We start from the raw sequence: 26,486 nt of genomic DNA on the forward strand, positions 1-26,486 counted from the left end.
ATCGATTATTTTCTGGGTTTGAACATTAAAAATAGCTAATTATGGTGATTAACATACTTTTCATCGAATTCGTGGCAATTTACTGAAAGCATCGAATTTAGCTAATATGACAATTTTAATGGCAAAAACAATGAAAAGACTAAACATGCATCCTAAATCATGCAAATTCAACAATCATGGAAATTATGCATATATTTATGGAAAATCAAAGGAGCACAATAAGAGGGTCCTCAGAATTACCGGTCTGAGTCCTTGACTCGTTTTCTTGCAAAGTGGATGCGGAATCGAGCTTCGAATTTGTGCAGGGCTTGCGTTCTTGGGGAATCAAAGCGTTCTTAGTGTTTCAGGACTGGAGATTCTCTCTGTGTGTGTGTGTGTATGGTGGCCGAATTTACTGTCTGATTTTCTAGGGTTTGTGTGCCACCCCTGGCTAGACTAATTAGGGGTGTATTTATAATGGTAAGGGATGACCTAGGGTTAACTAGAGGTTCAGTTAGTTTTAAATTAATGTTTACCTAGTTAGAGTTTGATTAGGGGTTGAATAAATGTTAAGTGATATGCTTTTGAGATTAGGATTAGGATTTTAATTTTTTAATTAGGATTTTATATATTAAATTCGTATTTACACTTAGTGGTTAGGGAAAAAGGTGCTAAAAGTTAATTTTGGTGCCTAAAAATATTAAAAAGCCACTGAAATCCTATAGGTTAGGTTATGGTTAATTCCAGCCCGTAAAACTTGCAAATTGACCCATAAACTTCTAAGATATGGCAATTAGTCCAATTTCTAGACTTAGATTACAATTTCTTTCGATTATTATGGGCTATTTACGCCTAATTACGTTTTCATCCTCTGAATTCACGATTGTGCATAGACTACGCCTGCTTAGATTCCAGCAAGCAGATCAAAAACTCGTCACCCGGACGGATTTCTTTGGAAATCATCATTTGACGCTTCAGTTCCTTATCAATTATAACGTCCTCATTTTTTTCCTTTTTCAATGGAAAAATTAGTTGAACTTTTTTTTTTGGCAAATCACCAAAAAGGAGCATAAAGGCTATAAACCCAGAAAAACAGAATTCAGCACAAGTTGATACAACGCTCAGCAATACAAAGCTGAGAAGAACAACAGCAGGAATCTAAAAGCAAAGCAAAGAAATAAACTTAAATACAAGCTCTAATATTCTTAACACAATCATCAACTCTTGGACTTTTTGCTTTGAATATCAACTCATTTATGGCCTTCCAGATATAGTAGATAGCAGCAGTGAAAGCTTTTCTTCTTCTACAGGCTTCAACAGATCTACCTTTTGCTCTTCTGCAGAAAAAAAGAAACTTCTCTGCTCCAGGAAAGACACCCTCTTCTAATGTTCAGCATGTTCAACACTTCCAACCAAACATCTCTTGAAAAATTACAATAAAAAAAGAGATGATTTCTGTTTTCTTTATGCCCTTTGCAAAAGCTGCAAATATCTTCATCAATTACCTTCCATCTCTTGAGTTTATCTTTTGTAGCCAGTCTGTTCTGAATTGCAATCCAAGCTATAAAAGCAAACCTGGGAACACTATCTTTCCAGATTAGCTTCCATCAATGAACATTGCTGGTCTCATTCACCAACCTTCTCCAAGCACTCCCAATAGTGAAATTACCATCAGGTCTAGTTTTACTGATAACCTGATCTCTAACATCATGACATATTCCATAATTCCCTTTTATGAATTCCCAAGCAGCATTAATAATCTCATATATGGGATCAGGTAAACACCACCTTCCATTCCTCCACAAATTGTTAATCTTAGCTACCTTTTTAATATCTGAACTTTTAATATCAATACCTTGGAATCTCTCCTCAACAGACTGGCCATTAACCCAGGGATCACCCCAAAAATAAAAGTTTTCACCATTCCCCAACTTGTATTCAGACAAGGAAGCAATTTGAGGTCTAATTTTCAACATGTTCCTCCAACTCCATGAACAGTCCAAAGGTTTGGCTATTCCCCAAAAGCTAGATAGTCTAAGCTTGTTAATAATAACCAAATTAGCCTAAAGAGAGGGTTTAAAAGAGATAATGTTCCACACATTTTTTGCTACAGCAGCAACATTCCATAGAGAAATGGCTTTAACCCCTAATCCTCCACCTTTTTTACTATAGCAGACAATGTTCCATTTCACAAGGCTCCCTTTCTTCTCACTATTGCCATGCCAAAGATATCTTCTACACTTCTCTTCAACCCCATTGATAACTGCTTTGGGGAGAATAAACACAGCACACCAGAAGACATGCATACTTAGGAGAACAGAATTAATTAATTGGAGTCTACCTGCATAGGATAAACACTTTGCAGTCCAGGAATTTATTCTAGCAGATATTCTATCTATCAGCTCACTACACATGCTCTTAGACAGCTTAGAGGACATCAAGGGCAACCCAAGGTATTTCACAGGAAGATTGCCTTCTTTAAATCCCATTATACTCAAAATTTCACTTTTAATGCTACCATTAGGGCCACTGAAGTAAATAAAACTTTTGGAGAGATTAGGGACTAAACCTGAGACACTGGAGAAGTCCATGATGGTATCTTTCAGGATGGAGATAGAATGAGCATCTCCATTGCTAAAGAGGAACAGGTCATCTGCAAAAGCCAGATGACACAGATTGACTTTTTTGCAGCTCTTATGATGTATAAAACCAGTTCCACCCCTGGTATTCACCATTAAGCTTCTGGACAGATAGTCCATGCATAAAACAAAGATGAGAGGGGACAGAGGATCCCCTTGTCTAAGGCCTCTAGCACTTGGGAAATAACCACAGCTCTCACCATTGATTTGAATAGAAAACATAGAGCTTCTAATTCAACTCATTACCAGCTTAATGAATCCATTGTCAAAATTTAACCCCAGCAGGACTTCCTCTATAAAATCTCACTCAACTGTATCATAAGCTTTTTGCAGGTCTACCTTCATGGCACAAGAACTCCCTTTCTGTCTGTGGTAATTTCTTACTAGCTCATGGGCTAGTAAGATGTTATCAGCAATACTTCTTCCAGGCACAAAAGCTGATTGGCTTTTGGAAATGATTCTGTCTAAAATGCTGCTTAGTCTCTTTGCTAAGACCTTGGAGATAACTTTATAAAGCACATTGCAGCAGGCAATGGGCATATAATCTCCTATGCTCTCAGGGATGTCCTTCTTGGGGATGAGAGTGATTAAAGTGGAGTTTGCTTGCTTAAGCATTTTCCCAGTCAAAAAGAACTCTTTAACTGCATCACTGGTATCTCTACCCACCATACTCCAACTCTTCCTGAAAAAACCATTGCCAAACCCATCAGGCCCAGGGGCTTTGTCATTATCTATATTGAATAGAGCTTTTCTAGTTTCCTCATCACTAACCATCTCACAGAGCATTTCATTTTCTTCTCTACTGACCAACATACCTTCTGCAAAAACAGTAGGGTTGACACTTCTTCTATTCTGCATTTTGTCACAAAAGAAACTCTTGTAGTGCTCCAGAATTTTCTTCTTAAGGTGATCTGCTTCTTCAACAAGTACACCATTGAAGTTAAGTCTGATAATTATTTTCCTGGCAACTCTCTGTTTCATGCATCTGTGGAAAAATTTATTGTTTATGTCCCCAAAGCAATCCATTTCATTCTTGATTTCTGTCTCAGCATGCTCTCCTCCCAATTAATCAGACTCAGAAAGTACTTATTAACAGTTCTTTCCTCCTCCATCAGCTCAATATTTTGGGGATTGGCATGTAAGTCAATTTGGAGTTGACTAAGAATCTCTCTAATCTTGACAATTCTCATATCAATGTTACTGAATTCCTTCTTGTTCAGCTTTTTCGACTCACTTTTAGTATTCTTCATTTTCTGATAAGTTCTATACATGCAACAACCCCCACTACTCTCCACCCAACCTCTCTTGACTGTTTCCATGAAATCTTGGTGCTCACACCAAGCATTAAAGAACTTAAAGCTCTTATAAACCCTCTCCCTGTTCACCTGCACTTTCACTACTAAAGGGCTGTGGTCAGATACTACTGGAGCCTGCACATCAAAATACGCATCTCCCCACTCTTTAAGCCAAGTCTCATTTACAAAACACCAATCAATGGTTCTCCAAATTCTGTCAGTTCCAATTTGATTATTGGTCCAGGTATACTTATTCCCTACTTTCTTTAACTCCATCACATTAGAATCATTGATCCAGTTCTTAAACTGCTAAGCAGCCTGATCATCAATCTCAGTACCTCCAATTCTGTCATTATTGCACATTACAACATTAAAATCACCCAGAATAACCCAGCTATCATTAATTCTCTTACTGATATCATGTAAATGATCCCATAATTCAACTCTCTCACTAGTAATGTAGGAGCCATACACAAAAGTAGTCCAGCAACTCATACCATCACTCTTAAATCTGCAATGGATATACTGACTATGCACTATCTTGCTACTAACTTTGAACCTATTACCATCAAACAACACCCAAGTTCTGCCCATACTAGAACTAGAGTAGTTGTTAATAGAATCCCATCAACTCAATTTAGTTTTAATATTACCCCAAACAACTTCCCATTTATTAGCATTAACTCTGGTTTCTACTATCCCAGCAATACTTAAACTATTTCTATTGATAAAAGCAACCATTTCAGATTGCTTGGATGGATTATTAAACCCCCTCATATTCCAAACACCTATCATCGATCAATATCCAGAAGTCTAGAGTTCAGTCTCACCTTACTCCCCCCTTTATTTGCTACCATACTCCATTTTGACTTATCACTTACATCAAGATCATTTATAAGAGAGCTAAAAGTATTTTTGGTTTTAGAACTCATACCAGTATTTAGACTCACTCCAGAATTATGACCAGCTCTAGCTCTATTATTTCCACCAGTACTGGGACTAGTATCAGAAGTTTGAACATCTGATTTATTACTCTTCTAAGCTCTAGTAATTCCTCCAGAACTGGGACCAGCATCAGTATTCAGAATACCTCCTGCTTTCAAGCCACTTCCTGCCCTTGTATCACCAATATTATCCTTTTTAGTATCCTCTCCCCTGTGCTCAATCTTATCAACAATGTTCTCATTTACTTCATCCTCATTAAAGCCCCTTTTTTCAATGGCTCTCTTTGAATCTTGTGTCACCCTGTACATATTTTTAGAAAGTCCCATTCTACAGCATATCTCACATATTAGTGGCTTCCATTCATACACAATTTTCTGTCTGAAGGATTCTCCATTCTCATCACACATCTCAACCGTTTCTGGAAAACATCCCATGACTTCCATCTCAACCAGGATTCTAGCAAAACCTAGCTTAGATCTGGTTATGGTACACTGATCACAATAGAGAGGTTTCCCACAAAAGCTCCCAATCTTACTTAAAATTTCAGGAGACCAGAACTCCCAAGGAAGACCTGGGAGCTGGATCCAAACGGGGGCAGTTCTTATGTCGTTCGGATCCATGGACATTCTAGGATGCCATTTCTTCAACAGCAACGGCTTCTGATAAAAAATGTATGGGCCAGATCCCAACACTTTGCTACAATCCTCCTCTGATTGAAACTCAAACAAAAACATCGACGAATTAATTCTGATGGCATTTAATAGACCAAATTTAGACCAGCTGTTTCTGACGAACGCATTGATTCTTTCATACTTTGGGTATGTGCCATAAACACAACCCACCAAAGCATTCTTCCATCTATGTTCCTCTTTAACTGTCTCATTCAAACTAAAACTCACAAATCTTTCTCCATCCTTGATTGAAGGAGGGATATACTTTAACTCACTGGATTCACTTCTCTGTCTATTATCAAATAAGTTGCTCCATTTCATTTTTGGGGGATCTGGTTTCTCCATCTTCTCAGATTCAACATCTTCTGTTATTTTCTCAGAATCAACATCTTCAAGTAACTTCTCAGGAACAAATTCCACCTCAGCAGTAATTATTTCAATCCCATCATCAACATTTTCAGCCTCTTCAATGATCTCAACTTCAATCTTCTTAGTAGCAGGCGTAGCAGTCACCTTCCCATTGTGTTTTCTCGCCATACCAGCGTCAGCGATAATCTAGGAGGCCCTAAATTTCAGGCGCTGAGAGAGAAACGGGGAGAGAAAAAATGAATTTACTTTTAGTAGAAATAATATTTTTATAAAGAATAAATTAGAAAAACAATATAATTTGGAGCTAGTTATTTTTTTTATCCAACTTATTTAGAGTTCTGTTTGTTTGGAAAATGCAACTGTTAATATTATAAAGAAAAAAATTAATATAATTGGGGATAGAAGAAAAAGCATACAAATGTATGCATTCTTTAAAAAAAAAAATACTTTTGCAAGACTTTTATTTAGAGCGATAAAAGATAACAACTTCACTAAAAAAGTTATATGTATAAGAAGCCCTAATGAATGGATCATTCTTGGATCTTAGCGTCTCCATTTCATTGTAGAAAAAATTACGCGTGGTACGCATTTTTGTGTATCTTAATAAAAATATGTCCTCGGGGCGAAGAGTTTGAACCAGATAACAATCCTTAAGTTTCTGTTCTTCAAAAATCGGAGGACAGCAGGAAGACGAACTAGGTTGCAGAAATTTTGTTGATAATCAAGACCCTCTCCTCTACTAGCTAAACTTGCAAGCGTAACTATTGTCAAAAGTACGGTTTTCGATGTGTAGTCACTGACTCACTATTCCTTTTATTTCTTTAATAAAATTGATTTCTATTTTTTTTTGTCAAATTAATATTTTTCTTATATATATATATAATATAATATAATTTAAACTTATTATCAATTTTTGGTTTTTTTTATTAAATCTTGTTCATTTGATTTTTATTTTTTGTTTTTTATTTTTTTATTTTATTTTTTTATTTACATGATAAATATTAAAATAAATTTATTTTAATAAGTCTAAATTAAGTAAATTATTACTCTCTTATTTTCAAATTAATAGACACTATTTCAAATTTTTTGTCCCAAATTTTAGACATTATATATTTATTTTATTGTAATTGTCAAATATAGCCGCATTAATTATAGAGAATATCTTGAAAAGATAATAAAAACTATAAAAAGATAAAAATTACTATTATATTGAATGAGGGAAAATATGGTATTTTTGATATATTAACTCATTTTATCTAGAGAATAAAAATTTCTTAAGACTCATATTTATCCTAAACTGCCTATCAATTTGAGACAAAAGAAATATATGATTAATGTTAGTACTAAAATTTTATCACTTTACACATTATTTTATTTTAATTTGAACACTTGTTATCTAATTTTAAACACTTTTTTTTACAATTAAATAATCTTTCATTAATATCAATCAATTACAAGTGTAAGAATTTAAAAAAGATATAACCGTTTCTAATGATCTGACATTAAAATAGATATAAAATCTTGATTCACAGATTGCCTAATAAAATAAAAATAAAAATTACATAATTGATTTACCATAATAAGATCCAATTCTTCTATATTTAACAGAAAACTCACTAACACTTCATAAATTTTAATTTTAAACACTTCTCTTCAATAATTAAACTTTTGTTTTTTATTTAAATTTTTAATTTAGACACTTGTCTACTATATTCAAAGTTATCATTTTTATTTTTAATTTGAAAACTTATCTATTGTATTCATATACTCTTTTTCTAATATATTATTTGTATTCATATACTTATCCTTTTAGTTTTAGCTTTTTGATTTAATGTTTAAAATTTGTTTCATTATATAATTTTTTATTTGTTTAAACTTTTATATGTTTATTTCTCATTTATTTTGAAATACTTATTATATGAAGAAATTTTCTATAAAATAAAAGTATTGGTAAATAATTGTTAAATGATTACAGTTATGTTCAAACACCATAAAAATGAATTACTAATTAAAAGAAATCAAAATAAAAGTAAAACATAACAAATACGAAGAACAACTATAAAGCAACTAACAAGCTACTAAAGAATTAATTAAAGAGCAACTGACGAGCAACCAAAAATCAACAAACAATCAACTAATGATCAATCAAAAATTTATATTTAAAATATTGTAATAAAAGAATTGATGAGAGTTTTATTTTCTAAAATGTAAATAAATTTATTTATATTTCTATAATAATATTATTTTTGATTTATTTTAGTTTTTATATAATCAATGTTTAATTTTAGAGCAAATTACTCTAAACTCTCTAATGTTTGTAGTAATTCAAAATTTGGTAGCTCTTATTTGAAAATCAAACGATTTGATAACTTAGTTTTCATCTCGTCAACAATTAGGGCTTTGATTAGTTCCGTTAATAGTTTGATATCCACTTTCAAATAATTTGGTACCTCACAATTCAATTATGTCAACGATTTGGTACCTCACTTTCAATTATGTCAACGATGGTACCTCAATTTATACCTATTGGATACCTCATATTTAATTTCGTCAACAATTTAATATCTATATTTAACAGAAGGTTGTAAGTGTTTGTAAAATTAAAACTGAGTACCAAATCGTTTGATTTTTCAACAAGAGATACCAAACTATGAATTATAACAAGTATGAGGGATTTTAGAGTAATTTGCTCTTAAAATTATAATGTTATAAGGTTGTTCGTTTATTGACGACAACGTGTGTGCATCTCCAATTAAACATGTGTTGTTTCGTTAATATTCTCTAGTAGTAAAGTTTTATTCCAACAAGTTATAGTTTAATAGTTTAAATGTTGCACAATATTCTGTCAAGATTGTGAGTTTAATTTTTTTTCATAAGCGCTCTCCTTAATTATATAAAAAATAGCACAGATTCATAAAATTAAAAATAAGTAAAATTTGTTATATTAATTTTTTAAATTTTATTAAAATAAAATTTTCTAAATGAATTTTAAAATGCTGAATTTTTTAAAATTATACTATAATATTTTAAAGAAAATTAATAATTTATATAAAACATATTTTAACAAAATTAATATTTTAATTGTTTTTAGTAATTGGAAAGGGAAAGCACTTTCGGAAGAAATTGAATCAACGCTCTTTGTGATGTTTCAATTAAATTAAAGTAACTTCAAATAATTTTTTTTTCTTTCTAGTTATTATTTAAGAATTCAAAAACATAATTTATATAATATAAAATTTATTTTAAAATAATTAAAAAGACAAACATTTAATACAAATTAATTATTCTAATATGTTCTGATTAGGACTAAAAATGAAGATACATAGTATGAGGTGGACAAGGCATGTTGATTGTGTAACATGACAATAGCTTATAATTGTAAAAGTAAGAGTTAGAAAAGTATAAAAATGATACTTTTTTGTATGAAAAGCTTAATGGAAAGTGTTCGACTAAAAGGGATATATCTGTGACTAACCCTTTATTGTATAGTATTGAATAGCCCATTTTCATTTTGAAGCTGTTGTTCTTCAGGAGATTTACATATTTTTTTATTTATCTAAAATAAAAAAATATTAATTTTCATACCTCGACATAAAAAAGTTAAAGAAATTATATCATCTTTTTTAAGACTTTATGTTTTTACTGCAACTGTCAAAAATTTAATAATTTTACTCTAACATATAAAACATGTGACCTGACAACTATTTTTTCTTTATTTTCTTTCTTGCTTTTTCTTTTTCTCTCTCCTTCCATTTCTTTTCTTTTTATTTTCTTCTTTCTTTGCACTTTTTTTCCTTTCTCTCATTTTTATTTTCCTAATGTCTTAAAATTTAATTTTAAATATTTACAATCAGTTTTGAATTATTATTTTTTCTCGCAATTTGATTTTTTTTTCTATTTCAGATCTAGATCTAAAATATGACAATAAAAAATATGTATCAAAAAAATATATTTTTCACAAAAAATAGATATTCTTAATAATTTATGTTAATTTCAGCTTGCAATTAATTAAAAAGTGATTATTTTAACTTCTGATTTAAAAATATGCAAATAAAAAACGATCTGTAAAAAATAACTTTTTTCATAATTTTTTCATAATATTATTACAAAAACAGCAGTGGTATTATCATCTCGGTATCATAATTTTTCTTTAAAAAATTATTTTTCATACATTATCATACTATTATCAGTAACTCTGTCATACTATTATCATTACCTATTTTTATAAAAAATTATCATAACATTATCATAATATACTTTATCATAATACTATCATAAAATATTATCATAATATTATCATGACGTACTTTATCATAATTATATCGTAACTTTTTATCATATTATTATCATAACATTATCACAATATACTTTATCATAACAGTATCAAAAAATATTATTATAACATTATCATAACTTTATCATACTATTATCATAATCTTATCATATTATTATCATAACAGTATAATATTATGATATTGATATGATAACGTTAATGTTACAAATATGCTAACATTAATTATACCGAAATGATAATCAAGCACTTTTCATGATAAAAAAATTGTTTTTCTCTGTAGTGCTATGATAATGATATGATAATCAGATGATGTTTTCTGCAGAAAATTGTTCTTTCTGCAAAAAATCGTTTTTTCATCATAAAATCATTTTTAATGTAGATTTTCAGATATTAAACTGAAAAAATTTAAGAATAATTTTTTTAGATCTGATAGTTAAAATGAATCGTAATAATCACCACGAGTTAAAAAAAAAATCGCTAAAATGTGGAAGAACGACGAATCGAAGGCGGAGTGAAGACGAAGCGAAGGCGGAGCAACGACGGAGTAATAATGGATCGTTGAAGGAACGACGGCGGCGTGTTAAAGAAGAAAAAAAATAAATGAAGAACAAGAAGAAGAAGAAGAAGAGAGAGAGAGAAGAAAATCTGAGAAAAAAAAAGAGATACACATGTTAGAGTAAAATTAAAATACTTAGAGTAAAAGATAATAAGAAATAAGTATTCTTATAAAAATTACTAAAAAGGTGAGGTATTTTTTCTATCTTTTTCTTTTTGAGATATAATTTACTATTATTTTAAAAAATAGAGTGTTTTTTCTAATTTTTCCTTGTTCTTGAACCAAACGCTTTCTTATTACAGTGTTTAATTATCATGACCCAAAATCGAGGGCCGCGACCGGCGCTAGGGATTGGTATTGTAGTTCCGAAACCCGTAGCAAGCCTGAAATTCACTATAAATTTTTCGCAACTATGTTATAACACGGAAGCATTTAATTATGAAAACATTAATAGTCATTTTATAAACACTGACTACGTAAATCTAACATCGTTATAATTATAATATTCATATTATACACAACAATAATTATAAATATTTTCCAACACTATAATATTATCCTAGGTCATGACTGGTCACACAATGTACTACTGCAGCGTTCACGGAAGTCGGACTGTATATGGCAAGACAGACTTCCGGTAAAACAATGGACTTCTAGTCACTCCAAGTTTAGGTACCTGAAATGTTTTAAAACCACGGAGTCAACTTAAGCTGAGTGGGATATACCTTACTAACGGTATTACCACAAAAATAACATCGCAAATGAAATTCATTTATTTAAATAAATATAATATCATTATATTACAAACAAAGGTTTGATCAGATAGAAATCTTAATCTTAAACTCCTAACCTTTCCTAACATGTATCGCATTCAAATCAAATCATTTTGATCCAAGTGGTACGGTCCCAAGATAGTTCGACCGAGTTACCGCTACCACGTGGCATGGTCCCGAGATAGTTCAACCGAGTTACTCATGCCACTGCTTAATTCCAAGGTGTAAGTCCCGAGATAGTTCAACCGAGTTACTCACGAGATACAGGTTCCGAGATCCCAGATCCACCGAGTTACCTCGTATCTACAAAATTATGATCCTCCTTTTCGATACACAAACATAATTAACATATATTGAGCTCATGTCAAACAATCCTAAGTACAAACATATAGACTCTTATAAATACCGGTGATCACACGACTTCAGATCACACATCATTTTCAAGCATAGAACAAATAGCAACAAAACGATATACAAAATTTCAAACATAAAAAAAAAACAAAAAAAAACAACACAATTCGATCCAACACCAAATATGTAATTCATTATCAAATATATAATAAATCAATACACAATTTAATTGTCAAACATAAATTATCAATGCATATATATACATATCTATATATAAATATCTGCATATATATATATATATATATATATATATATATATATATATATATATGTATATATACCTATATAATAAGTCATATGTCGTGTATCTCACGGTAGAATAACCATTTAATTTGTACAATTGCAAATCACAACAGTTATTATATATGCGATGTATTTTTTTATAATTTATAAATAAAATATTTAATAATGTAATTATAGCGTAATAATACGCGAGAGTAAAGTATATTCACTCCTTTCTTTCCAATCCAAATCATTTATACGCATTAGTCTTGGCCGTATACTCCTAGGCCAAAACCGTCGATCTCGTCGCCTCTCGGTTTGTCTGTCACAAACGAGGTTCAAAATGCATTTAAATTATATTGGCATTATAAAATCGAAAATACAAAACTACTATATTAAGTTAAGTCTTATTAACTTCAGTCCATCTATAATGCCCAATCAATCTTATAAAACTCGCTCAAACGTCTAAATTCGCTTCGATGCGTTGTTACGTTAATTCCTCTTTTCGTGTTTAAATCTCAAAATGCTTAACCTTAATATATTTTCCCTTAGCAAATTGAGTTTAAAACAGCATATATCAACCATATAATCCTTACGTAGGTTCACCCTTAACCTTACTCAAAATGTAGCTTAATTTATTAAAAGTCGCCTATCGATTCCTACTCGGTTTAAACACGATACCAAAGCAACATTCGAAATTCGTTTAGCACAACTATTACACTAAGTCATTAACCTTATTATCAACTTAGGGAAGCCCTATTACACTTTCTATAATTATTTTACTTATTTATTTCGATATCACATTTTTAACATAAGTTTCGTCATTTACGTTTTATGTTTAAACCGTCAATTTTATGGTTATTCTTTTAATGGTTTAATCGATTTAAATCAGCCTATAACTCAATATAATAACCTACATATTCATTTTTAATCAAGCCATAATCTTAAACAAACTTCAATTACAATTCATTAACATTTTATGCCAAAAACTGTTTTTACATCTATTCGATATCCTAGTTTCGTAACTCCATTAACTATCAAAACAATTACACATTCAAACACGAACTGAGGGTGGCATCAGCCCCCTCCCTCTCTACCTTATCCCTCCCCTGTTTTGACAGGGGAGGGGCCGGCCAATGCCCTGGTGCGTCGCACCAGGGCTGCTGCTCATGGCAGCAGCTCACCGTGCTTCGGCACGGTGAGTAGCCCGGCCACCATGGCCAATAATTTCAGCCACCTATCATCAACCCATACATATGTATATTCACAACTCTCATATCTCACCATATCAGCCCTCACTATCCAAAATTCAGCTCAAATTTGAAGAATATAAGTTTCTTTAAATTTCGAAATCGTGACAAATCAAATTCAAGTCTAATTATCAATTCTAAACTCAAATACATCATCAAACAATAACCTCATCAAAAACAGAATTCGTGCTACAGTAAACCTCACCTTAAGATGTCTATTTTTCTCTAATTTTCTAGTACCAATGTGTATCCCTTGCTCTCCTCTTTCCATAGACACCAAGATCACTAAATTTGGTTAAGAAATGAAGGAGATATGGAGGTTTGAAGTTGGAGTGCATGTAGGGTTAGGAGGAAGAAGATGGTGAGATAAATGGCTGGAAAAAAAATATGTATCATTTCTTGAATTATTTCAATTTAGGCCTATATATTTATGGCAATAAGTACAATTAAACCCTTAATGAAGCCACCTCCTCAAACTTAAGTCCTAAGCTTTTCGTTTATTCAATTTAGCCCAAAAATCATTTAATCGTTTAATCTCGACAAAATTTTGTATTATTTATGTCCAAATAAATAATGCTCTTCCGCCCACTTATTATATAAACTCCGCTAATCGATTTTTGTCAAATTTTGGCTAAAACACTCAATTTTCCAATTTGAGCGAAAACGACGATTTCCGTCACTTTTTCGTCCTTATTTTTCTTTTATGAATATTGATATCCAAATTATCACTATTATTTTCTTAATTACTGATTCCCGTCAATAATTTTATTTATTTAATATTTTTCGGGCAATAAAATTCCATTTTCTAATTTCTCGGGACTTATTTTTATTTTTAATTTCAACTTTTCCTTAGTCCCGTTTAATTATTTTAGGCATTACAAATATTGAAATTCCTTCTTTAAATTTCAATATCGACCTATCCTCGTCCTTAATTACTTAATTCCTTTGCAAACTCCCTTTTCTAGTCGCTCTGACTACTAATTTAAATTGTGTTGCTCACTTCGGCAACATCAAACGTACGGGGTATTACATTAATATATCTTTTAAATAATATATTAAAAACGTGTTTTGACCTATTTTCAATAATCAATATGCCATAAATAATTTTCATTTTCATAAAATAAATTCTATTAGTAATTTGTTTTTAAAAGAAATTCTTTTTAGTCTTATAAATAATTATGTGATGGAAGGATAATTTAAAATACCCATTCCATGTATCGATATAATTTTAAAAAATTAAAACACTAATTTAATATAATTATTAGATGCGATTTTTCATTTTGAAAACTTTTACTTTTGTTGTTGCGTGGTATATGTATGATTGTGCATTGACTCGATTTACAAAGTATCAAATTAATTTAATTTAAAATTATTAAAAGAATACTTTTAAATATCAAATTTTAATATTATATATTGTTTTAGTCTGATATTTCAGTTGTATCATATAATTTATAAATATAAAAATATAAATTATATATTCATAACAAATATACTAATTTAGTTTTGTTCATTTTTTTAACCAATAAAACATATTTAAAATAAGAAAAATAAGTAAAATATTAAATAAAAAATCAAATTTAATTGACTAAATTGAATTAATATTTTGGATTTCAGTTTGGTTCCTCTTAATTGTTTGTTAAAGTGTATGTTTACAATTGCTGTTAAAAAGACGTTTTTGTTTGCAATTATTATATAGTATTGTGTTTAGTGCATTTTGTCAAGTCAATAATAAACACCACCTAATTTATGCATTACAAATCAAATCAAATATTTGACTTTAGAGGACAATACAATATTACATGAATTTTTGACCAAAAAAAAATCATGGATAGCGTATTTGGCCATACAGTTCATAAATAATAATTTAGATGTAATGTCTATTGATTTTTTAGTCACTTTTCAATTGTATGTTGACATTAAAAACTGATTAATTTTATTTTATTCTAATAATTTTTTATGTCAGTTGTACCATTAAATATTAAATTGACCTTTTTTATTTAAAAAACGTTCAAAAACAATCTTCAAATTGACTCTTTCTATATTAAATTGACCTTTTTATATTAAATTGTTCCCTTTTAAAGATTGTTTTTGAACTTTTTTCAAATAAAAAAATATTAATCTAATGCTTACGTGTACAATTGAAACGAAAAAGTGAAAAATATGATAAAATTGATCATTTTTTTATGTTAGGGTATGATTGAAAAAGGACTAAAAAATCAAATATTTTAAGGCACTAGGCCTATAATTTATACACTAAAGCCTCATATAATTTCAAAGAGAATAAACAAAAAAATTAGTTAAAAAAAATAGAAAATTTTCCATAGTATCTAATTTTTAAATTTATTTACCACGTTATTCAAATTTTGGATTTTTTTTATTTATTAAAAATTACACTGTTTAGTTTTTTCAATTTTAACATTTTTTTGACTTTTTTTACGTTTTATATCTTTGTTTTATAGATTTTTTTAATTTTTTGTATTTCTAGTGGTATTTTTAGTGTTTTATGATATTTTTATGTTGCATTTATGATATTGTCTTAGAATTTTCTAGAGATAATCACAGAAATATTCAAAATAGGCCCAAAATTTCACACGATACTTTGTTTTTAAAATCCTTTAACCCGCACAATTTTTTTCTAATTTTTTTAATCCAACACGCAGTAAACGTTTTGTTGCAGAGGTGACCCATTAAGCCCTGCTGACGCATGCGTCCATTTCTACACAAATATTATTTATTATAAATTTAGTTAATTTATTTAAAAATTTGTATTAAAATATACCAAAAGTTTATTTGTTTTATATATACTTTAAAAATACTAGTGTTAATTTTAATTTTAGTATTAAAAATTGTTTACACCATCCCAAAAATAGACTTTAAGACAATGGGCTGCCAGTTAGAATGGAGCATAGCGGGCTGAATTGGGATTGGGCCCATAATAGCCATTTTTATTATTGTTTTTTTTATTAGCCGAGTCAAAGACTTTTAGTCTTATCAGGTTAGAATTTAGTTAAGTCATTGAGTCTTAGTTGTTTTCTTTTTCCTATTATTAGGGGATTTGTCCCTATAAATAGTTATTTTTTCATATTAATAAAGGCACTACACAAACCAATCAACAAAAACACAACTTCAAAGCCCTGCGCTTTTCTATCCCCAACCCCCGCGGTTGGTTAATTTAGGAGTAGATGGACATCAATCCCGCTTAGGTTTCTTAACCTCCGGATCGATACTGTTAGATTTAGTTTAGCTGGTTACTTTTGTTCCGTTTGCGGAACACGTTTGCGGAACAGGTTCCCTCGCGGAACAGGTTCGCCTCGCGGAACAGGTTCGCCTCGCGGCACACGTTCGCCTCGCGGAACACGTTCGCCTCGCGGAACACGTTCGCCTCGCGAGACACGTTTGTTTACGAGACATGTTCGCCTCGCGAGACACGTTTGTTTGCGAGACATCGGAGGAGATCAGCTCATCGAGCCATTTGGCCGATCGGCGGATCATGACAAGTTTGCAAGACCTGTTTTGCGAGACCTGATCGACTTGACCGATTAAAGCATCAAACCAAAACAGATCCCAATCATAAATTCAAAGATTCGAGTGGCGGATTATTTCCACGCGAACAAAAATATAAATATAAATATATTAAATTTTAAAAATATAAAAATATAAAAATATTTTAGTTTTAAAATATAAATATATTAAATTTTAAAAATATAAAAATATAAAAATACATAAATGATATAATTTTATGAGTTATAAAATACTGTGAGCGAAGCGGGGTTCGAGGGCCTCTCGCCTAACCTTATGGTAGCACTCTATTGCAGACTGGGAATTGAGAAAATATGGAGTCGACATCTAGCTTAATTAGTAACGTCTTTTATACCGACTGGATAACCTCACTTGCTTATGGGTGCGATTATCATAAGTCGGACCAAAAGATTGGTTTCGTGGACATTCCATTGGAACTCTTATACTTGACTTATCAGTTACGTTTGCTTTTACTGGATGTATTCATTTTAGAACAAAAGATCACTTTACCCCTCAACTTGGCGCAAAGTATCAAAAACGTCAAAATTAGTAAAAAGGGATCACTTTTACCTGAACTTGGAAAAATCGGGTCAAAACTCCCTCTCCCTAATCTCACCCAGGAGAGTGAGACACACTCTCATGTTTCGATGGTGGTTTAGTTTTTCAAAATGGTTTTTTATGGCAACAAATTTTAAATGGTCCTAATTTTTATTTAACATCTTAAATTAATATCTAATAATTAAAAAAAAACAATTTCATTCTTTTAATTGTAAACTTTCATATATTAAATTGACCCCTCATATTTTTTATCTTTAAAAAAAACTAACTTTTTTTAAAAAAAATTCGTCCTCAGGCAAGGACGAGCTCTTCCTCGTCTGAGAAGAGGAGGTGCCGCTCCGGTGAGAAGCCACAGCTCCTCCTTGAAGAACAGATCGTGAGATTTGTTCTTATCAAGAACTGATCTCACGGTCTATTCTTGAAGAACAGACACGAGGTATGTTTTTCAAGAACAGACACGATGAGCAGCAACTCCTCTTTCTAGCGAGGAGGAGGGAGCTCCTCCTCGTCGGAAATCAATTGAACAAAGGATCACTTTACCCCCTCAACTTGGCACAATGTATCAAAAACGTCAAAAACAATTAGCAAAATGGGATCACTTTTACCTTGAACTTGGAAAAATCGGTACAAAAATCCCCCTCTCCACTCTCACCTAAGAGAGTGAGATACACTCTCTAGTTTTAATGGTGGTTTCGGTTTTTTAAAGTGGTTTTTGATAAAAAAATGGTCCTAATTTTTTTAAAACATTTTAAATTAATACCTAATAATTTAAATAAAATATTTTAATCCCTTTAATTTAAAATTTTATATAACAAATTAACTTTCGAATTTTACATATCTGGTAAATTAATTCCCAAATTAAACTTTTAACAAAATATTGAAATTTTTAAATTTTTAACAAAAAAAAAATTAAAATCTAAAGACCCATGGGTCTTGATGAACAAACTCATGGGTCTATTCATCAAAAATTTGATGAACAATTTTTGTTCGTCAATTGATGAACAAACCCACGATGATGGGTATGTTCCTCTTTTGATGAACAAAATTGTTCACCAAAAGATGATCAAATTGTTCATCAAAATGATGAACAGACCCAGATGAGTCTGTTCATCGTCTTCCTCGTCAAAACGAGGAGCGGATTCGCTCCTCGTATTGGCGAGGAGCATATCTGCTCTTCGTCTAAGGAGCAAATCGCTCCTCAGGCAAGGAGCGGAGCTGTTGCTTCTCCTCTGAGAAGAAGAACAGCAGCTCCCTTCTCCGGCGAGGAGGAGCTGTAAAAAAAATTGAATTTTTTTGAAAAAAGTCTAAAAAGCCCCTAGGTTAATTAGGGTTTAATTATGATTAATTAATATTTAATTATGATTAATTAGAGTAAATAATGATTAATTAAAAATTCACTCTCCAAGTAAGGTGCCACGTCAACATAGGGTGCTTTTGTACCGGTTTTGCCAAGTTCAGGGTAAAAGTGATCCCATTTTTCTACTTTGGACGTTTTTGATACTTTGTGCCAAGTTGAGGGGGTAAAATGATCCTTTATTCATATTAATTAGAGTAAATTATAATATTTATAAAATTCACTCTCCAATTAAGGTGCCATGTCAGGATAGGGGGGTTTTGAGCCGGTTTTGACAAGTTCGGGGTTAAAGTGATCCCATTTTCTAGCTTTGGAATTTTTTGATACTTTGTGCCAAGTTAAGGGGGTAAAGTGATCCTTTGTTCATTCATTTTATCTCATCTCAATATTAATGCAGTTCACGGTATAAATTGCAGGAATTTAAACACAGATGAAAGCGGCAAAGAGACCCAATTTAGACGCTCATATGACTCGATTTTTGTAAATAGAAGGTATTCCTAAGCATTCATTTAACATTAGAGGTTTCTAAAAAATAAAAAGGATTGGATGGTCTGCATTAATTACATGCACAAACCGGGTTTCTAGATTTGATTGTTTTTATTATTAGTCATCTTGAATGCCTATACAACCTTTTACTACATTTTCATGGCAGTCCTAAAGTTTCTAAGTGATTTGCTGGCTTTGATTGATTTATCTAATTAACGTGATTAGTCCTTTAGCCTATTAATACTGGATTGGATCATGCTTTTGGAAAGCGTTTAAACATTGCAAGCATACATTTAGGCAGTTGATATACATATAAGGTTAGAGATACTTTTAAATATTATAGACTAGAGTGTCTGGAACTCGATGCGTTTTAATCATCGATGAGGTTGGAACTGGTTCTTGGCCAGAAAACAAAAGGCATCCATCGCGTCGATACGAGTTTTCTGGTCGTCGATTTTGAGTTCAGATGAGCTCGGAATCGGAACTGGAAGTTGATGTCCCTGGCGGGCTTGGGCTTCGAAGTCCGGATGATGTGCCGGATTATAATTCTGGGTGTTAGGCCCGATACAAACTGGGTTTGACCCATTACAGCAAATAATAATGTCCTACAACTAATTGCAAAGCCGTAGACTCAAACGGGGCCCAATTTTGAGCTCAAACGAGTCTGAAAACAAGAAAAGAAGATTGGATCGGAGTTTGGAAGGTCTGGAAATCGAGTTTTGGAGGAGAGTAAAAGCAGGGGACAACATCACTCACAGTGCCGGCGGCTGCACTGTGCACTGCTGGTGCTGGCAGTGTGCTCTCTCGGCGTCGGCAGTCCGTTGTGACGGCGGCGTTGTTAGCAAGGGGCAGCAGCTTCGTCGTTTCTTCGTTTTGGCTCAGATTTTCATGCAAAAACATTAAAAAACGCGTTAAAAAGAATATGGAATGCAAATAACACATATTGGGATTAATTTAAAGAATTTATCATCGAATTAAAACACTCAAACAGCTGATTTCGTGGCAAATTAAGCAAGAACATACTTAAGGTACATAAGCACAAAAACACCCTAGCATGCATTCTAAGCAATGTAATCTGGATATGGCATACAATGTACCTTAAAACAACCTATTAACATAGTATTTTTGAATTTTCATAACTATTTTATCAAGAACACCGAATTTGAAAATTATGGCAAAAATCAATAAAATAAGATATTATGCATCCTAATTGACAAAAATTCAGCAATTGCAATTAATATGGTAGATAAGTGACAGAGAATATTTGTAATACCCCGTGAAATTTTGAAATTTATTTTATGAGTTTTTGGAAATATTTTGAAACGAGACCCTTATGGAACGTCTCGTCGCGAGTCACATTGTAATGAATTTGTTTATAAAGTTGTTGGATTTTAAATGATTTGAAACTGTTACCGAAAGTTAGCTAGACAAATACTCTGTGATGATGGTGGTAAATTTTGGACAATTACGTAGCAATGGATCAGTCTGTATGTCAGAATCGTATGTTTCATAGAAAGTGAGATTTAAATTGAGTTTGCACTCGAGATATAGTTGTGCCAAGTGCGGCGTATGGCTAGATTCAGATTAGGAAGTTTTCGTGATATTTTCCTATTAATGATTTAAGGATTAGTGGATTAAGGATATTGGTTATGCTCATGTGTGTGTATGCACTACGTTTTTAAAAGAAATTTTATCTTTTCAGATTTGAAATTGTCCAAGTATTTTGGTGTATTAATATAAAGGTATTTTCATAAACAAGAGATTTACATTACTAATTTTACCTTTCTGAGGAAAAGGAAAAATTTTGTCAAAATTGATTTAAAAGGGATTATATATTTTTCGCTTGCGCGATTTCTTCAATTGTGTTTTTGTTTAAGAGCAAAAATTTAGATACGATTTAAATTTTAATGTCTTGAAACATTTATATGTATTTTGAATATGGATGATTTTGCCACGGTTTGACTTTTACAAGAAAAGTATAAATTGATGTTAGCAAGTTTTGTTTAAAGAGAACATAAATTTTTCCAGTTGAAATGTTTCATAAATTTACAAACATTTTTAAAAGTAAAGAGAAATTGTGGATTCAAAGTGCGAGTAATTTGAAAATTTTCAAGGGTTTACAAAACCGATGGTTTTTTTAACGGTAAAGGTATTTCGAGTTTGAATGTAAAAGGAGGTGTACGGCGTAGAGTCTTTTAAAGAGAAGTGGAAAATTTTGAATATAAAAAAAAATTTGTAATAAGAAAATTTCATACCCCCAGGGGTTGGTTTTGAGCATAACTAATAATCTGGTCGTAGTAAACTGGTCGTATTGATCTCTCATTGTATACATAGTCAATTGATTGAATAATTTTGAGAATTTGAGTTCGATTTGGTTATATGAGATAGTTGATTTGAGAATCGGGAATTGCGGTTAATAAGTTTCGACAACCATGATTGGTTGATCGATTTTGTTAATTGATGGTATTATCGTAATGTTTGTATATCGTTTTGATCATGGTTAAACTCTTGGTGTGAGACAAAAATTTTGAATTGTGAGATGCAGTCGATGTCTAGTTTAGTTGTGGCGTTATGTTTCTAAATGTTTGAAAGAATCATTATGATTGTTCATCGTTGCAAAACCAGCTGGTAATCCTTTTCCACCCGCTTTCCGTGATACGAGATCATTCGCCGATGTCATTTGCAATTCGAATAATATTTCTTTTGCATATGAAGATAGCGAGGCCGTTGCCGAATACAAAGAGTGGTTATTATCAATCAGTTATTGTCAACCTTTATTTCAATATCACAAATCAGGGAGATAAATTCTTCTCTTTCTAATCTGAACAAAAGTTTCAAAAAGGTTTCAGGATACATATATTATGTTGACTTTTCCTTCTCCTTCAGATGCATTTTCTTTCAAGCATGGCTAAGTCGGTTCTTATCCCAAAGAATCGATAAAAAAGAGAATAAATTATTAAAAAGTAAAAAAAGATATTTGTGAAGTTAAAAAAAGGTATTTTTTATAAATAAAAAAAATCAGAGCACGAAATTCAAAAATTGGCAGGTAAAATTGTAAATAAGTAAGCGGATATTGTATTGTTGGAATTACCACAAATTATTTTTGAATTCTATTCTTTTTTTCTTTCTAATACTTAATTTGATTTTTTTTCTTATAATTTTTAAAGGTGTTCGTATATAATTATAATCAAATTGATAAAAATATTCTTAAAAACTAGTCTACACAGTATGTGTAGACACCTATTGTCCGAACAGAAAAAAGAGTGATAAAAAATTGAAGTGTCTGATGATAATTTTCAAACACTCGTCTGGGTGACGAGTTCGATATCCGCGGATATTAAACTCTCTAAATCACTAGACTTTTCTCAAATTAAAAAAGGCCACTAACAAACTTTTCTTATAAAATAGTTACTGAAATATACTTTTTGCTATAAAAATGTTTACGTTGTTACAAAAAAAACACTAAATTTTTCGTGAATCGCAAAAACGTCACTTGGTTATACCTTTTATTACAAAACTGTCACTGAATTATGCGCTTTTTAGTACTTTTGGCTTGCCACATAAATAAAAATGTTGTATTTTAACGTGAAAACGATACGTTTTATATAGGTGAACCCCTTTATAACAAAAGGTATAGTTCAATGATTGTTTCGTAACAAAAGTTTGTTTAATGACCTTTATGTAATTTGAAAAATACTTGGTGAGCTGCAGAGTTTAATATCTGTGATCCGCTTGTTAGAATTCGAGTGGACTAGATTGTCATACAACGACAAACTTGAACGACTAAAGTTTAGTTGTCGCAAATAATCCATAAAATCCAAAGAGATTAGGATTTAAGTCTAAAAAATTGGACTAATTACAATGGCTTAGAAGTTTTAGGGCCAATTTACAGATTTGACTGACGAAATTGCCCAAAACAAACCTTAGTGGTCCTGAAAATCTTTGTAATACTTTTAAGGACCAAAACAGCCTTTTTACCACCTTTTTCATGACATTATAACTAGTACGAAACATTGTAAGGAATTAACCTAAATTACAATTTAAACCTAACTTAAACTCTATCCTATACCTAACCTTAACCTACATACCTCTTTAAATAGTACAATTAAAAAAAGGAGGGAAACATAAACAGACATGATCAACCACAAACCCTAATTTTGCACAAACAATCCCTATATATACTACTCTTGGCCAAACTATACACCCACATACACCAAATCTCAGTCAATCATGCAAATCAAATCTAACTTCTATGCTTCAGATCTACAAATATTTACAACTGCACAACGATCCGCACTAGATTCTACATTCGAATCTCTAGAAAAAAAAAACTCCAGGACTCAGAACGGTATATTTGAGAATCCTAAATTCATATCCTATCACATAATTATTGCCTATATGCATGTTGTTTTTATTCTAAATCAATAAAATGCATGATTAGGTTTTATTTTTTGTTCTAGCAATAAATTGCTATAACTGTCGTTACTATCATGATTTTCCATGCTTTTCGCTTTAAATCTATATTTAGGGTGTTTGTATTGCCATTAAACATACGATTTTAGTTTGTTTTGATTTCCAGCAACTTATTACGTGTTATTTGTCGATTTTGGTACGTTTTTCAGTGAAATCCAAATTCGGGAGTCCCCTGACCTTCTGATGCCGCCGGTGTGGAGTGGTGGAATTAGCGCCATGGTGCCTTCGTTTTTCAGCTCATCCAAATTTTTGACCTGGCTTCCAGACCTTTGTTCCGCGTTTCCGGGTTCATTCGGGCTAGGAATCGCCCTCAGTTCGAGCTCACATGCTTGTAATTGGTTGTAGGATTTATTTTTGTAATTATCTCGTCAATTCCAACTCAGCTCCTTTCAGCCACGTCAAATATAGTGGCGCTTGACATGTTATCATGGGCTTCGAAGCCCATCCGCCATCCCAACAACTTCCAGTGCGTTTTTTGCTTCGTTCTGACCCGTATTAGCCGAGTTCGATTAAGGCCGGTGGACTCGATTTGACCAGAGACCAACTATTATGTTTTGACCAGATCCCGAATCTAATTGTAGTGACAAACAAACGACAGACAACTGCTAGACATTCAAAAAAGAGGTTTAAAAGTACCTTGCCTCAAGTTTTTAGTATAATTTTAAGGATCGAAATATCTCCAAAAGAATGTGTCTGTATGGAGTATCTACATGAACATAGTTCTTTCAAAACAAATGCTTGTGTGCTAGCACTTTTACTTCTCCAAAAAATTTCAAGTGTGATATTTCTTATTTCCTGAGATGTGTTTGTGTTTTACTATATGGAAAAACACATATTTAAAATCCTAGAGTTAAGTTTGTTTTTATCAGCATTCAACTTAATTAGGGTTGAGTTATTAAAAACACGTTTTCAACTCAATTGAAACACTACGTTTTTAACAAGTCTACACATTCGTATATATCAACACTTAAGTGGCAATATGCCCCTAAACTTGTAAGCAATAGACAATTAACACATAAATTAACTTTGTGGGCAAATCAGTAAACGAACTTGATGATTATAGGCAATTTGCCCATTTTGGCAAATTTCCCCCTCAATTTGTAAGTTAATTGTTTCTTAAATTGGTAATTTGCCCCCTTAATTTGTAAGTTAATTTGTCAAAATGGGCTAATTGCCTATATTCACCAAGTTCGTGTACTGATTTGCCAATAAAATTAATTTATGTGTTAATTGCCCATTGCTTACATGTTGAAGGGGCAAATCGCTACTTAAGTCTATCAATCAATCCTCCTTTTGATATATATAAATTGTCAATATTCAAAAGAAAATACTAAAAGAAAATTCTTATCTTTTATTAAAAAAATTGATTAATTAATTGTTACATATATTTAAAATAACATTTTCTATTTATTAGTATTATTGTACAATTATGATTAGAGATATATAATTTGAATATCTCTTAATTAAATCTAAAGATTCTACTACTAATTTTATATGAGGACTTCGAGATCAAATAAAATATGTTTCTTTCTCATTTAAGAAGCGAAAGATGGGTAGAGAAGTAACACATACTCGATGACCTTAAAACAATTAACATTCAAACAATTTATCATAAAATAAAATAATAATAAAAATTCCAATTTGTTATTAGTAAAAATGATAAATTCAATATACAGTCAAACATAATTGATCACTAACACTTTTATCTCTAAATTCCCACCAACGTGTTATACCAACTCCTAAGAAATGTATCGTTGCAGAACCAGCTGGCAATCCTTTTCCACCTGCTTTCCGTGATAAGAGATCATTCGCTGATGTCATTTGCAATTCTGAACTTGTTACAACTTCTTTTGCATATGAAGATAGCGAGGCCGTTGCCGAATACAAAGAATGGTTATTATCAATCAGTTATTGTCAAGCTTTATTCCAATATCACAAATCATGGAGATAAATTCTTCTCTTTCTAATCTGAACAAAAATTTCAAAAAGGTTTCAGGATACATATATTATGTTGGTTTTTCCTTCTCCTTCAGATGCATTTTCTTTCAAGCATAGCTAAGTCGGTTCTTATCCCAAACTACTCAAGCATTGTTCCTCGGTACAACCTCATTCTTCCTTAACTTATCATCATACTTGATTAAGCATATATACTCTTTTTTCTGGTCTGACCATTTTTTCATGTCGATTGGAAATTTGTTGGGTGCACCTATTAAAGTGAATAACAAGATATTATGCAAAGGTTGTCATTTGACCGTATATATTTGGATAAACAAATCGTCATGACAATGATATGTGTATTTTATCGGACAAAGTGTTCATTTATTACATATTGTCCTAGATCATGTTGTGAAAATATTTATCCTTAACTGTTAAAAATATGAGTGATAAATTCATTTATGCGCAAGGGCACCCAGATTCGAATCTATAGAGCAATCTAAATACTAGTTCGCAATTTGTTGATTTTACGACTGGAGTATCACATTATTCAAAATCATCATTACTATTTATTCCCCAAATTAATATGAATTACTAATGAGTGAAGTTAGCGAGACTCATGTTACCTGATAGAGATCGGAATAAACATAGACATTCATTAGTTGAGTAGGTCAAACAATGATACTAGATGACTTGTACATGATATATAAAATGACCATTGAATTTGCGTACTATAGAAATTTGAACACTCAAAATC

The 26,486-nt window shown here is 31.4% G+C and overlaps 1 long non-coding RNA gene across 1 annotated transcript; it reads right to left on the reverse strand.

The window, feature by feature from the left end:
- Positions 1 to 11,225: 11,225 nt before the first annotated feature.
- On the reverse strand, positions 11,226 to 13,766 carry LOC126676818 (uncharacterized). The gene is made up of 2 exons (XR_007640425.2): positions 13,610 to 13,766; positions 11,226 to 11,424 (listed from the first exon to the last, which is right to left on the reverse strand). It is a non-coding gene; the product is annotated as an uncharacterized LOC126676818 (long non-coding RNA).
- Positions 13,767 to 26,486: the final 12,720 nt, after the last annotated feature.

This window comes from Mercurialis annua, linkage group LG4, assembly GCF_937616625.2.
Source record: "Mercurialis annua linkage group LG4, ddMerAnnu1.2, whole genome shotgun sequence".
Classification (NCBI taxonomy): Eukaryota; Viridiplantae; Streptophyta; class Magnoliopsida; order Malpighiales; family Euphorbiaceae; genus Mercurialis; species Mercurialis annua.